Below are 15,527 nucleotides of genomic sequence, written 5' to 3'. Positions count from 1 at the left end.
AAACAATGTATTACTTTCCTTTTGTTGTGAATATTTAAAACAGTACTATTACATACATTGTCTGAGACTTGCTTTTCTCATTCATTATTATGTTTCTGAAATTCATCTCTCTGACCTGGCATCTATAATTCCATTCATTTTCACTGATGTAATAGTATTCTATTGTATGAATACACCAGAATGTGTTTATCCAATCTCCTATTGTTGGATATTTAGTATGTCTCCAGTTTTCGTTTCTATTCTACTGTGAACATTGATACTATGAACAGTATTGTGCATACCTTCTGGTGCACAAGTTTTTCTAAAAGTTTTTCTCTGCAAAACTTTTTTCTAAGCTGCAAAGGTTTTTCCAAGGTCAGGAGAGAAAATGCTGGATTATAGCCCATGTTAGTATCAGTTACCTATTTTTTTTTGTTAGAGATAAAACAAGTGGAAACTGACCTCTAATTCTCACCACATATGCACCACTTCTAATCTGTTTCCTTAGGTTTTTTAAATTTATATCCCCTTTAATTTGCCTTTTATAAACTGTGGTGCCTCCCCTTACTCCAAGGAAATACCTTTTCCATCCTAATCTTTGTTTTCCCCATAAATGAGCTCTGCCTCCTCAGATTGTATGTTTCTGGCTGATCATTAAGCCCAACTGAAAGCAATTCCTATCCTCTGTGCCTAACCTCCAACTATCCCAAAGCTTGTCAATAGAATATGTCCAGTTTTTAAAGGAAGTAATTAATTGCAATTGTTATGCACTACTTTAGTACTTATATTGAATTTAATTAATACCTGGAAAAAGAAATAATTTAGAAATACACAAGTAAATTTAATGCAAGCTGCTAATATTCTAGCCAAGAGTTTAAAGCATCTGTACTTCAGTTAGGTTTTTTATTCGTTTAATCAACTCAGCTTGCTCTAGGATGGGCGCTGCAGTAACTACTGAGGTCATAGCAGTGAGCAAAACAGACATGATTTAGAAGACAGGTAATAACTAAATGTGATTGGCTTCATGAGGAAGAGAAGTGCAACGTGTTTTAAGACAGTGGGTTGGGGGACCAACCATGTCTGCAGGTATAAGGAATGGGGGCCTGGGAGTTCTTCCCAAGAGAAAGGTCACTCAGATGAGATGAGCAGCAGAATGTGGGATGGTCATCCAGGTTAGAGGGGCTTGGGGCAGCTGGTGGTAGAAGCAGTTTCCCAAAGCCCTAAAAAGCTGTAGGAGTTGGGGGTGAGAGGGATTTGAGATTGTAACCTAAAGAGGTAAGCAGGGGTTAGATCACACATGTGTTCAAGAACAATGACATACTTTGGCTTTTTTCCCCCAAAGGTTAGCAGAATGATCTGATGGAGTTAGTGTTTTAAATCTGTTGTCTGGTAGCTATATGAAAAGTGTATTAAAGGTGGGTGCCGTTGTTAGGAGTGGAGAATCTATTAAGAGATCTATTGCGATGAGAGAAGATGGCACTTGGGCTGAAAGGGTGGGTGAGGGAATGAAGAAGACTGGATACATTTGAGAGAGTTTTACTTTTTTTTTTTTTAAAGTAGGCTTCATGCCCAGCATGGAGTCCAACACGGGGCTCAAACTCACAACCGTGAGATCCAAACCTAAGCTGAGATCAAGACGCTGGTGCTCAACCTACTGAGCCACCAGGCACCCTGAGAGTTTTAGAAGCTGAAATCAGCAGGGCAAGAAGATGACGATGCAGAAAAAGTTAAGGAAACTTTCAGATTCTGGCTTGAGTATTTATTGCCTAATAACTAAACACAAAGCAAGCAAAAGTAACATTTTAGGATTCTACTCTGGGAGGAGTGGAAAAGAAACATTTATACTACTGGTGCAACAAGGAGAGAGGAAATTGCTGACATGTTTCACAGTGGAAATCATGCTAGAAATCAGTATCTGTCTTTGAACACTTTGCTTCTTGCTTCACAATCCCCACCTGTTTCAGTCTAAACCCTTCCCTCCGCCAGGGCTGTTCCTCCAACACCATCTCCTCAGCAGAATGGGTCCTAATCTCTCCACAGACAAATCTCTCTCCACAAACCCCTCAGCAGAAGGAGCTGAGCTTTCCTGGCGTTTGCTGCCTCCTCTTGCTGACACGACTCATCATTGCTAAACTGGTTTATTCACCTGACCTGACTGTAAGCCCTTTGAGGCAGAGACCATGTTTTACAAGCATCTCGCAGCTATCATATTCTCTGCTTCCTCCTACCTCTCTCTACTCTGGAACCCTCTGCCTCCTGATGGGAATTGCCATCAACATTGGGGATTAATCCGGAGACCCATGACTTCTTATTTTGTAATCTTCATGGTCACCCACAAAGAGATAGATTTTGAATGTAAGGTTAGCAATATAATAATATTATCTCCCCCAAATAAGCCCATTTTTATTGCTATGTGTAAAGTAAAATAATAATCGCATTTCAAAGTATCTAAATAACTAAACACCAACCACTTAAACCACTTTATGGTTGACTCTTTGCTCAGGATAAAAATATAGCAAATATTCATATCTATTTGGTTGTGGGCAAAAGTTTCTGGAGAAATTTGAACAGTTTGCATTTCAAAATAGTGCACATGAACCACATATTTTTCTAAGAAATATTTTGTAAATATGATTCACATTGCAATGAAGAATTATATGTCAATAGTCCTGGTAGTTTTCTTTAAATTAAAATGAAATAACACACACATAAATGCACATACACATGCATACACACATTCATGTTTTGTTCAAAGATAAAAGGCAAGAGGTAATTTAAAGTAGTGATGTGATGTGTAATTTAAAATTTAGATTTATAATCTAAGTTTTAAAATTCAAATCTACAGGGCCACCTGGGTGGTTCAGTCGGTTGAGTGTTGGACTTTTGGTTTTGGGTCAGGTCATGATCTTGCGGTTCGTGGGTTTAAGTCCCATGTCAGGCTCTGCTCGACAGTGCGGAGGCTGCTTAGGATTCTTTCTCTCTCTCTTCCTCCTTCAAAATAAATAAACAAATTTTAAAAAATAAAAATAAAATTCAAATCTACAGCTTTAGGTTATTTTCTTCCCCCACTTAGCAGAAAAAGTGTACCCGCAATTTTATAATGCGTTTTTGTATTAATAGTCAGTTTATGCATAGCCAACAGAGTCTTGAAGGAGAAATATTCTGAGGTGTTTATGATACCTATGCTTCATAATAATGTACTGTTTTGATTTAAATTTGTGGTTAAGACCTTGTGAAGGAAGAAGCCACAGTTTTACCAGCTTTTTGGTTTATACAAGAATAGCTAAGATAATGAAGGTTCAAGCCACATTCTTAAATAAACTTGGAGAAGGACTGTAACGTCTTCCCTTTCAGGCCAGTAATGCTTTTTCCCACTACATTTCACTACTGCCTCCCTAATCTGTCTTGGACTTATGTTTCTAGAATCAGATAGAACTTAGGGATGACTCACTGAATCAAATTTTTTATGAAGACTTAGAAATGGAAACCATTCTAGATTTTGGTCTAGCCCCAGATTGAATTGGATAAAATAAATGTTGGTTCCATTCAAGTTGGTTTTTCAGAATGGCAGAAACTTTTAAGATATCAAATTGTTTTCTTTTGAAGCAATAGCATGAAATCCAGTAGGATTTTATAGTTTGAAAACCAAGGAAGACATTAATTTAGTTAAAAAGAAAATACAAAAATATTTTCATTATCTAGAAAGTGAATGTTAAGTATTGTATTACTTTCAAAGAAATAATTTCACATTATTTATATTAATACATTAGTAGTAACGACAGTTTCTTAGTAAATACAAATTTTTGTGAAACTTATTATAATAGAAATATAGAGGGGCGCCTGGGTGGCTCAGTCAGTTAAACGGTTGGACTCTTGATTTTGGCTCAGGTCACTATCTCATGGTTTGTGAGTCTGAGACCATGCTGACGGTACAGAGCCTGCTTAGGGATTCTCTCTCCCCCTCACTCCCTGCCCCTGCCCCACTCGCTTGCTATCTCTCTCTCTCAAAATGAATAAATAGTATTTTTTTTAAATATAGAATAATAGTACCAATAAAAAAGTAAAAATCTCAAGTGATGCCCAGGAGCAACATATACTTGTGTTTTGTTTTAATTAACTAGAGTTAAATAGGAGTCTCTCTAAACTTCTTTTACACCTTCCTGAAGCATCAAGATTCTTTCATAGTGTGCCAGAAAAAGTGCATGTATTTCATATATTAGGTGTTATCTACCTATAAAAACCTTATGTCATCCTAGCTAAGTTATGTATTTGTACATTGAAAGTGTTAATATTACTACTTAATGTTAACACACATTAGAAGAAAGAAATGATTTTTTTAGTGTCGGTATTTATTTTATTTTTTAAATATTTACTTTTTGTGTGTGATCTCTCCACCCAACATGGGGCTCAAACTCATGACCTGGAGATCAAGAGTCACATGCTCTTCCAACGGAGTCAGGCCAGGTGCCTCAGAAACTACACAGGCATTTATGTATGCATCTTGTGATGATAGGGCAAAATATGTCCTTGGATATGCCTTCAAACAACCTAAAAGCAGCCTTTTTAGCAACATTCGAGTCACTTAGCATCTGCCCCTAACTGTAGTGTATATGGCATCGTGCACTCTGACCATAACATTCCAACCAGCCAAGGGAGAGCAACAAAAATGGGCATGATGTGAAGGGCAGAGATCCAATGGCATCTGAGTGGTATTGTCCTCTGCAGCTGGATTCCGTTCTCACACCGAAAGGGCTATGAGAGAAATATGGCCACCAGTGGCTTTATCCAGCATAAAAACTACAGAGCTATTCATAAGGAGATTTTGAAGCATAAAATACATATTAATTTGTAGAAACAAAAGGTATAAAAGAGAAAAGACTGATAGCCATCAATGGATAAAATATATTAATATTAGTAAACACATATTTTTGATGAAACGTATCTGCTTTTAGTAATTATGTCAATGTAATTTCAATAGTTCAGCTTAATATATACTCCAGTCATTATGAAAGATAAAGTGCTGTACCAACAACCCAGTTTTTCTTTGATTTAGCTTTTATTTATCTCCCTTTTTTTTAGTATATAAAATATATACATTTTAACATTTATATAATGTCATCAATAAAATACTGGTTTTATCTTCACTCCTGGGTATGAATACTCCTTGACTCATTTAAGGATATGAATTATACAAGCCACGGACTCTTCCTTCCCTGTTACATAGGATGCTGGCTTGCCTTTTGTATTTTCAATCTGTGTGCTGAATAAATTGGTGTGTTTCTTTCCCTTGAAGAGGCTACATATTTCATACATATGTGGCAGTTGTAGGTACATATGTCTGCTGTAGGTACAACTCCCATTCATCGCAAGTAATTACATAGAATGGGTTATAGTGAGCAAAGTGAGTTGATAAAAATGATAATGCAAGGCTCTATATTTATTCATTTGCAATGATTTCCACATCAACTTCACTCAGTTCATAAATCTAAACATTAGTTCTCTTGCTGTCAGCACTTCAAACTCCACCTGGGATCAGTCAGCCAAGCTGTGCTTTCTGCCTCCTAGAATCATCATGCAAAATAAAGATTCTGCATTTGGAATGTAGCTGACAGGTTGGTTGATGATGCACCAGACAAAAAGGAATGCACTTTTCCTCCTCAGCTGTATAAGCTCCTCTGTTCCACGGGCTTATTTCTTTAGTAAGGAAAGCAGATGTGACTTGAGCAGGGACCACGGGGTGGTCGGGAAGGAGCTACCCTTTCATAAGCACATTTTTAATTGCAACACATTTTTTTCAGCTCACCTTATAAGATATTAAAATTTCCTGGTGACCAATAGCTAATTAGGGCTGATACTTTTATTCCTGAAAGATAAAAAATATATGTAAGTTTTGCATATTTAAATGAAGGGCATGATAACAAAGTTACCAAATAATCAATTTTGTCCAGGGTGTAATTCTTCTCCTTTGAAATTTCTTTTTCTTTCTCTTTCTTTCTTTCTTTCTTTCTTTCTTTCTTTCTTTCTTTCTGTTTCTTTCTTTCTCTTTCTTTCTTTCTTCCTTCTTTCTTTCTTTCTTCTTTTTATTTACATTCCAAGGTTTGTTTTTTGTTGTTTTTTTTTTTTCCTGCAGCACTGACTGTGGTGGAATTTATCAAGCTATTTATCTTAAACATGCTAGTCATGTGTTACCTATCTCTGGGGCCTAGAATATTAAATTCATGTATTCTTCTTGACTTGAGGCTCTGATGACCATTCGTTTGTACATTTTTTCTTTTCTGTTGAATATATATATTTCACAAAAAGAATTACCATTAAAACACGGTGTTTATCTTGCACTAAGCAAATACGAGATCTCAAAAAAATAGACTTCAAAAGTAAAGAATTATTCAGAATTAGGTTGCTAGTTGCTTCTATGTCAAAGAGGTAGACTTTGTTAAGCAGAAATCTGGCCTATATGGGGTTTTGTTGGGTATCTGCAAATGTTACAGGTATAACAAACCAGTAAGTTGACTGCATACATAGCAGCTAGAAACTCATCATATGAAATTTTAGGTATCTTTGCCCATGGGCTTTAGCAAGCTATGAATGGAAATGTTTCCATAAAGGAACTATCCCATTTGTATATTTAAAGCTTACTTTTGAATCATTCTCTCTGCTGTCTCTCCATCTCCTCTTTTCTCAAATACAAGTTAATCTGTTTATTTAGATTAGACAGTCGATCAAATAAAGTACCAAATAAGAGTCTGAATAGCCAAGGAGAGTTGAAAATTACCCTGCTGTCGAAGGTAGGAAAATAGACTAATAAAAGTAATGCCTTGGCAATATGTAATTCTGTTTCCTTTTCATATTTTGCCTACTATATCAAACATAAAATTGTCTTGGATACACTGTATTGTTTTTTAACTCAGTAAATTTGTTATTAGTTGGTATTTACCTATATAATTTTTATGTTACTAATGAAAATATTTTTACAGCATTTGATTATATCTTAAAAATATCTTTCTCGCCCAAGAAAGGCATCTCCATTTACAAATGGAATGCAATGTATACCTCTAAATGTGTCTTACAGGACCTATCGTTCTTGTACTGACCCTTTGGAAAGTCAGTTCATTAAACAATTATTCTGTGCTGTGTTCTGAGCTTCTAATAGAGCAAATTTAAAGAATCTAAAGCAAAGATAATAGTTCTGACACAGAGTCAATGATTTGTGCATTAAGAGGGGTTCGCTGACTATGCATTGCAGTGGGTTATCTCCATCCCCGGTTTCTCATGCCATTGGGGTTCATATGATAGCACCCAGGGAAGATCTTGTTTCATCCTTTCTTTCCTTTTGAACAGCCAAGATTAGGGATGCTTTCATTGCTTTTTCTAACAACTGCACATTGACAAAATCCACAAACTGATCTTTCCTTGGAACCATAACATTAATGGAAAGCAAAACAAAATAAAAACAGATCCTGACTGCTTTGGTAAAAGAATTAGGTAGCGATTGGTGGATGGGATGGCCTGGTACAAATTGGTACTCAATAAATATGTGTTGAATGGGTGAAACTTACCAATAACATCAGCAACTTTTAGAAACGGCCCTGTGATTCATGTTTTATCCCCAAAGGGGTTATTTAGTCATTCAACAATTATTTCCTAGGTACCTACCCCATGTAAAGCTGTAATATCCATTCTAGGGAATATAAACATGGATAAATCATAATATAATACATACTGATAACTGAATTATCATAAAATTTGCATAAGGACAAATGTAAAGTGGAAAGAAAATGCTATGAAAGAGAGCCAGATAAAGTTAGTGTAAAGATAATCACTAGTTATTCCCTGCTGTGGTTAATGCACATCTCCCGCACGGTAACTATCAGTATACCCCCTTAATAAAAGTTACTACTGGGGACTCTGGTGGCTCAGTGGGCTAAGCGTGTGACTCTTGATTTTGGCTCAGGTCATGACCTCACGAACCATAATTTCAAGCTCCATGTCAGTCTGCATGCTGGCAGTGCAGGGTCTGCTTGGGATTCTTTCTCTCTCCTTCTCTCTTTGCCCTCCCCCCTCCCCACTCAAAATAAATAAGTAAACTTAAAAAAAAATAAAAAATAAAAGCTACTATTTATTTACTGCCATCATGAATTGCCTTCTCGATGTCAGATACTTTGCTTCTATTTTCTAATTCACACAACAATCCAGCATGGAAAGCATTGCTGTCCTCATTTTATAAACAGGGTAATGGCAGCTCAGAGAGGCTAAGAAGAACATTTTCTCGAAGTCATAGAGCTAATCAGCTCCAGATCCAGTGCCTCTCACTGCTGCAAAGGAAAGACCTACTGAGTTCCTGCCTCTGTTTCCCTCTTCTTTCTGCAGCCCAGACCCTTCACTTTTAACGGCTCAACATGTTCCCTCCGACCACTCACCCCCTGCTCCTGCCTGCCAACTCCTCTCTCTAGAAAAGAGAGTTAAGAAACACTAGTGCAGCATTCTGAAACTCTGCTCCAAGTTACCGCCAATGCTTGTCTGGGAGAAACAGAAGAGTTCTGGATTTCTTTCTTGTCCCTAAAATCACTCCCCACAGGATAATCTCTGCCCTCTTATAGCCAGTGCCCAAGTCATGCCTGGATTGTCTAATAGACTAGGACCTACTAGGATGAGGGTCGTGACTTGCCTGGGTTATTTCTCTCTGTGGACTGGAATCCTATCCTTGAATTCCAGCCAGGAGTCTGAGGACCTGCCTCCTGACAACAGAGTTCCCTGAGAGTCTCCTGGCATTTCCTGCTCAGATCCCTTGGGGCTGCAGATTACCTAACATGGAACACAAGGCCTTTGATGATGGGGCTCCTGGTCACCTGTCCAACCTCACCTTCATACCACCTCTCAGTCATGCTGAACTACTGCAAATCTCTGAATTTGGCCCATCCATTTTCCCACATAAGATTTGGCATAGATTGCTCCTTCTATCAGGTTACTTTTCCTCACTCTTCTTCTGTTTTCCGTTTTGCTCTTATTCAGAGCTTAACGAAGATGTCACCTCCTCCAGGAAGTTGTCCTAGGCTTTCCCGAGGCACTCTGACTTAACTCCTCAGTCTCCTTACTAGGATAAGAGTGATTTGACTCCATCTTCATTGTATTTACAGAAACTAAGCCAGGACTGACACACTGCAGACACTTAACAAATATTTTTTCATTGATATAAATCTACTCACAAGGCAATTTATAAGGACCGTAAAAATCAGACTAGTAGCACTTGGATGACACTGATTTTCAGTTCCCTATTCTTTGATACTGTAATTTCCCCCTTGATGTGATATTCTGATATACTAGCTGACTCTTGTGAATCTTTCAGGCAACCATGAGAATTGCACTTCTAGTACATGAGAATTCTAAGTCCCTCCTGCTGGGAGAATTATTTCCACTCATAGTTATTGCAAGGACTTACTGGGTACAATAGTGTGATTTCCAGGTGAGGAAGCTGGGACTTAGAAAAGTGTCCCATGCTGTCGTGATGAGCCTCATTAATGGAAGATTTGAACTTTTGTTCAAATTATACTTCTACTGAGATACAATGTCAACATTTCAGCCATGGTGTTAATTAAGATGATTCTATGCCTGTGAGTTTTATGTATGACAAAGCACTTGGAAATTTTAGAAATTAAGTAGCTATATTCGTAGGAAAAATGTCAGTCTTGCCAACTCTCTGTGCCTGCAGTGTGGGTAGTCAGTCTGCTCCGTCTCCGAGCAATGCCATCTGAGGAGGGAAAGGATCTTTGTCTGGGAGGGGTGATGGCAAACTCGGGAGATGGAATGAGCATCTTACGTGGCCTGGAACCATTGCAAAAGGACTGGGACGCTGGCTGAAATGTGGTAAGACTTTCCTGGCCACATTCTCAAGTGATTAGGAACTGTCATGCCTTTTTATGCTTTGTGGAAATCTACTGTGTTGTTGTCATCCTTTAAATATAAATTGCCTCTCTTTGCATGGAAGGAAAGGATTTCTCTGTTTTACATTGAATTGTGTTCCTTGAGGCTGAATTTGCACACAATGCTTCCTTAAATAAGCAGTTCCTGACTGTACCGTTGGAAGAAAACAAAGAGAAAGTTCAAGTTTTCTGGCACACATTAGCTAGCACTAACATTCATTTCACATTCATTAATTTAGTGATGTTCTAGAAACCTAGATGATGCCAGGCACTGTGCTGGACACAGACATCTGGGTGATACTGTGGTGAGCAGTGAGCAAGGGACCATCGCTGCCTCCAAAGGGCATTGGGGTCCTGGCGGTGGGGAGTGAAGGGGATTGGCTGTCATTAACCAGGATGCGTTTTTCCTTTTGACCCAAGGTTTTGGTTTTTGTTTTTGTTTTTTTCCCCCGGATTCAGAAGGCAAAATGGCCCATCAAGAACAATACAAGGAATAAAATCCTTTGTTCACCTAGCTCTAATTTCCTTCTTAAATAAACTGGGAACTCTCAGGTTGTTCTGCAGATTCTTGATCATTGGTGAGGGAAGATTCATAAATTGCCACCCTGCCAGGAAGAGTTGGGCACATGAGTCTACTTTCCACTCTGCTTGCATTCTCCGTGAGACTTCTGTGCTTGTGTGAATTTCTGTATAGAGCAGAGAGACACTTCATTCTTGCATGAACTCGGGAGAAGTGAATTAGCCTCCACATTTTAGATATATGAATTATTCTTTAGTCTTCTTTATAATATAAAGGGAAATACATTTCATCCCATGCAAATACATATTCAACCTTTTTTATTTAATTGAGTGCATGAGTCAGTCTCCTATACTATTTTTATTTACTTATTTGGTAGTTTTGAGGAAATTCTCCATTTTCTAACCACTTTAAAATCCTTCTTCAGATTAAGATCAACATCCGAGGCTAGAATTTAAACCCCAGAAAAGGTAGTAAGTAAAGAATCTTTAATTTATGAAACTGAACAAGTTGACTTATCCAAACATCTCTAGGGCTTTAATGGGGGATATCTATAATTCTCTGAATTGTATTCCTTTCACAGTGATATTGTGTAATTCCATTCTATTACCCTTGCTTAACATTAATGAGATAAAAAGATCACATTATGGCGATTGATGTTCTTCAAATTGAATGCACGTTTCCATGTACAAAGCTGGCTGCTAATTTAAAAAACATAGCATGTAACATAGAATCATGACCATGGTCATCACTCAGCTGGGACCAGATAGCATTTTTTATCTATTCATTGGATTTAACAAGGCATGAGATGGAAGCAGAATACAAAGTGTGGGTAGATTATCCCATATCCCTCCTTTTGGCCAATTCTTGGCAATCTCAGCAAGGAAACTGAGGCTTCATGTTTCCATGGAAATAAACCTCAAGGTCAAAGGGGCATATGGAAGGTCAGACAATGACAAAGGAACATCTGAGAGGCCATCTGGATGAGTGACCTGACATAATTAGTCATTAATCCCACTCTGGGGAACAATAGAGCTGGCAGAGAGTGTGTTTGGGCTTTGATCGTGGTCTGGGTGATCTCATGGGGAAGAGGGAAAAAAGCTCCACTTGGTAACTAAGCAGATTACCCCGGCATGCTATTAACTAAAGACGGGGTGGCCGAGGAGGCCAGTGGGATACGCATTTTACATATTAGACTACATTTCCCTTTACTTACCACAGGCCCCTCTAGGGCCATGTGGCTTTCGGATTAGCTTCTGGGTAGCATTTTTTACAGTTTACAATGGAAAGAGAGCAAGAGTCCCAAAATGCGTTGCTTAAAATTCTCAGGCAACAGATGGGAAGATAGCTGGAGAGCCAACGGCATTAGCCAGCTTGGTTTACAGGTGTCAATATTTACTAAGCAAAGTTTGCCAGGGTGCCTTTTGGGAAAAAGCAGAGAGAATAGTTAATCAGTAAAACAATAGCAATCAGTCCGTTGTCTGTGTTTAGCAGAATGGTTAGAATTATAAGTTGTCTTAAATGGTAAGAAGTACTCATCGGCATCTGTCTTTCTCTTTGGCTCTTCTTTTTCATGTTTATTAGTCTTAGCTGACTGTGATCAGTTACCCCTCACATGTAGCTGGAATCCTCCTATTTGAAGAGTTGGTGATTTTTGAGATTGATTGTGTGCATTTTTGTAGGATGTGAACATGCTAGCAGTCTTTATAAATGCATGTATTTCGGCACCTGCTGAAATCACCCTCTGCCCCCCAGGGATAACTGATTATACTTGCTGTGTAAAGAATGGTGGCCAGATGAGGTAGTAAATATATTGGACCAAAGTCTCTTTATTAGAACAGCTTTCTGAATAATGAAATTTAAAAGTCATTGTGAGGATTTTAATTTTGAAACCAGAATCTGCTTAGTCATTTGGGTGTTATATTCTGGTAAAGTACATGGGGCAGTGGAAAGAGCACTGGGCTGAGAGCTGGGGAGCTGACACAGAATGTTATACGCAGTCTGCCACTAATTTGTCATGCATTTTGTGAGCATTTCTTCGTCTGTGAAAGGATGGGTTGTGCTGTATCAAGGATAGCAAATATTCTCTTTCTTGTAATGCCAACGATGATAGGTGGGTAGTGGCTGCCTACACATCCACTGAAAGTTGAGAAAGACCCTGAGGGGTGTCTATGCTTAGTGGGAAAGAGTGATTAGTGATGTCTGCCATTTGGTGGGGAAAGACAAATGGCATGAGTGTTAAACATGTATATCTCCAGATTTGAGTATCTTATATATCGCTCTCAGCTCTATTTTAGAGAACTTAGGGGAGGAGGCTATTTACATAAATACTTTAACAACTATTGAAAGTTGTGGCACACATTACTGTTATCATTATTCCCAAGTAGTGGTAGTAGCAGTAATGGGAACTGCAACCCAGACTCTTGCATTAGGTCCGGTCCAGAAGTGACAAGGATGAAAAAGTCAAATGAGTTTGGTTACCAATATTTAACTGTATTTTCTCAAGCAGAATGTGGGTGCCTGAGTCATAGAATGTACTGACAGAATTAAGATGTCAAATCAAGGCTGAATGTAACTAATGACAGAAAATAGCTCTTATATAGTGCCATGGACAATTGTTATTTGGTCATGTTTCTTCTTTCCGTGTGAAAGGTGAATTTTGAAAGTACATCTTGAAAACTGTAATTGTGCATTCAGCTGTGTTTTGAGTTAACACTAATCCTCAAAGGCTGCTCAGAGTGGCTAGACATAGATAACTATACAGGTACATGTCCATGGACGTTTTAAGTTTTGATGTGAAGTGTGGCATACAGAGCTTTCTAGATTTCTTTCTAGATTGCTTTCACTGAGGATTAAATGGAACTGAGCATCCAAGATTTTGTTCTCCCTCCTTGTCCCTTTAATCTATTATATCAGGAGTCTGTTTCTCTGCTGACATGTTAATTCACATGAATGATTTACTTAGGCATTCTTGCTGATGCAAAAGATTTCTGAATTCCCCTCTATGATTAGAAAGTACCTAAAATCAGCATGAAATATAACTCGAGTTATATCATCATAATGGCTTGAGTTATTCAAGGGAGTATCCTAATATCTTTTATTTATGGAATGTCTACATGTGGGAATTTTTACAAAGAGAGTTTCAGGTGTTTAAAACATTTTAATACTCAGGGTGCCTGGATGGCTCAGTCGGGTAAGCTTTCAACCTCGGCTCAGGTCATGATTTCACAGTTGGGGAGTTCGAGCCCTGGGTCAGGCTCTGTGCTAACAGCTCAGAGCCTGGAGTCTGCTTCGGATTCTGTGTCTCCCTCTCTCTCTGCCCCGCCCCTGCTCACACTCTGTCTCTCTCGCTCTCTCAAAAATGAACATTAGATTTTTTTCAAATTTCAATACTCAATTTTCACTGAAACTCTCTTAGGAGGTCACCTAATCACTCTCATGTTTGAGTCTATAAGTTCTAGGAAAGTTGTCTGAAGATACCCACACCTGGAAAGTGCTGGGGTTTGCTTCCTTGGCCCATGTTTCCTGGTGTGCACCTGCTTCAGCTCTTTACTAGAGAAGTTCGCAAGTAGATAGAAATGTGCCTCATATTCTCTTTTTTCCCCCAAATTTTCATGGTGTAATTGACAAATAACATTGTAAAATATTTAAAGTCCACATCAGGGTGATTTGATGTACAAATACATCGTGAAAGGATTTGCACCATCTCAATAATATATCCATCATCTCACATATTTATCTTTCTTTCTTCCTTTCTTTCTTTTTTCTTTCTTTTTGTTTTTGTCTTTGTTTGGTGAGAACATTAATGTTTTACTCTCAGCAAATTTCAGTTATATAATACAGTGTTGTCAATCATGTTTTTTTTCCTTTGACCTTTTGTCATTTAATACTCAAAACCTTTAAGTAATACTCCCCCAGTACAGGTATGTAACCCTGTGTAGCTATCATGTTTTCGGTTTTTTTTAAGTAATCTTTACACCCAACATGAGGCTCAAATTCACCACCCTGAGATCCAGAGTCACCTGCTGTCCCGACTGAGCCAGCCAGGTGCCCTTATTGCCATTATGTTTTACATCAGGTCTTCAGAACTTATTCATCTTACAGCTGGAAGTTTATATACCCTTTTACCAACTTCTCCCTATTTCCTTAACCACCCCAGCCCTTGGCAACCACTTTTCTGTCTTCTGATTCTATGAGTTTAACTTTTTTTCTTTTAATTCCACATGTAAGTGATACGATGCAGTATATGTCTTTCTCTGTCTGGCTTATTACACTTCACATATTGCTTTTAAGTTCCATCCATGTTGTTGCAAATGGTAGGATTTCCTTCTTTCTCATGGCTGAAAAATATTCCTCTGTGTGTGTTGGGGGGGTGTATGAAAAGTCTTAAGGGGCGCCTGGGTGGCGCAGTCGGTTAAGCGTCCGACTTCACCCAGGTCACGATCTCGCGGTCCGTGAGTTCGAGCCCCGCGTCGGGCTCTGGGCTGATGGCTCGGAGCCTGGAGCCTGTTTCCGATTCTGTGTCTCCCTCTCTCTCTGCCCCTCCCCCGTTCATGCTCTGTCTCTCTCTGTCCCCAAAATAAATAAACGTTGAAAAAAAAATTTAAAAAAAAAAAATATGTTCGGCAGAGATTCACAAAAATCCCAGAAAAAATTCACAATTATCACACAAAAATTCATCATAAATTCCAGAAATTGCATTACTACCCATATTTTTATTTCTTTAATATTGATTCAAATAGTTTTCTTTTAATTTTTTTTTCTCAACATTTTTTATTTATTATTTTTGGGACAGAGAGAGACAGAGCATGAACGGGGGAGGGGCAGAGAGAGAGGGAGACACAGAATCGGAAACAGGCTCCAGGCTCCGAGCCATCAGCCCAGAGCCTGACGCGGGGCTCGAACTCACGGACCGCGAGATGGTGACCTGGCTGAAGTCGGACGCCTAACCGACTGCGCCACCCAGGCGCCCCTCAAATAGTTTTCAAATGTCTCTATAATTGCAAACATCCACTAAAATATTTTCATCACAAAACTGATAAAAATTCTGTCACTCTTGGTAAAAGCTCCCAGAGTTTTTCCTCTACAAAAGTCAGAGAAAATGGCTGGCATTA

Source organism: Puma concolor, chromosome B2 (genome assembly GCF_028749965.1).
Source record: "Puma concolor isolate L17-30 chromosome B2, mPumCon1.1.hap2, whole genome shotgun sequence".
Lineage (NCBI taxonomy): Eukaryota > Metazoa > Chordata > Mammalia > Carnivora > Felidae > Puma > Puma concolor.
The sequence above is the reverse complement of the archived record's forward strand: the minus strand, read 5'-3'. Positions refer to the sequence as shown.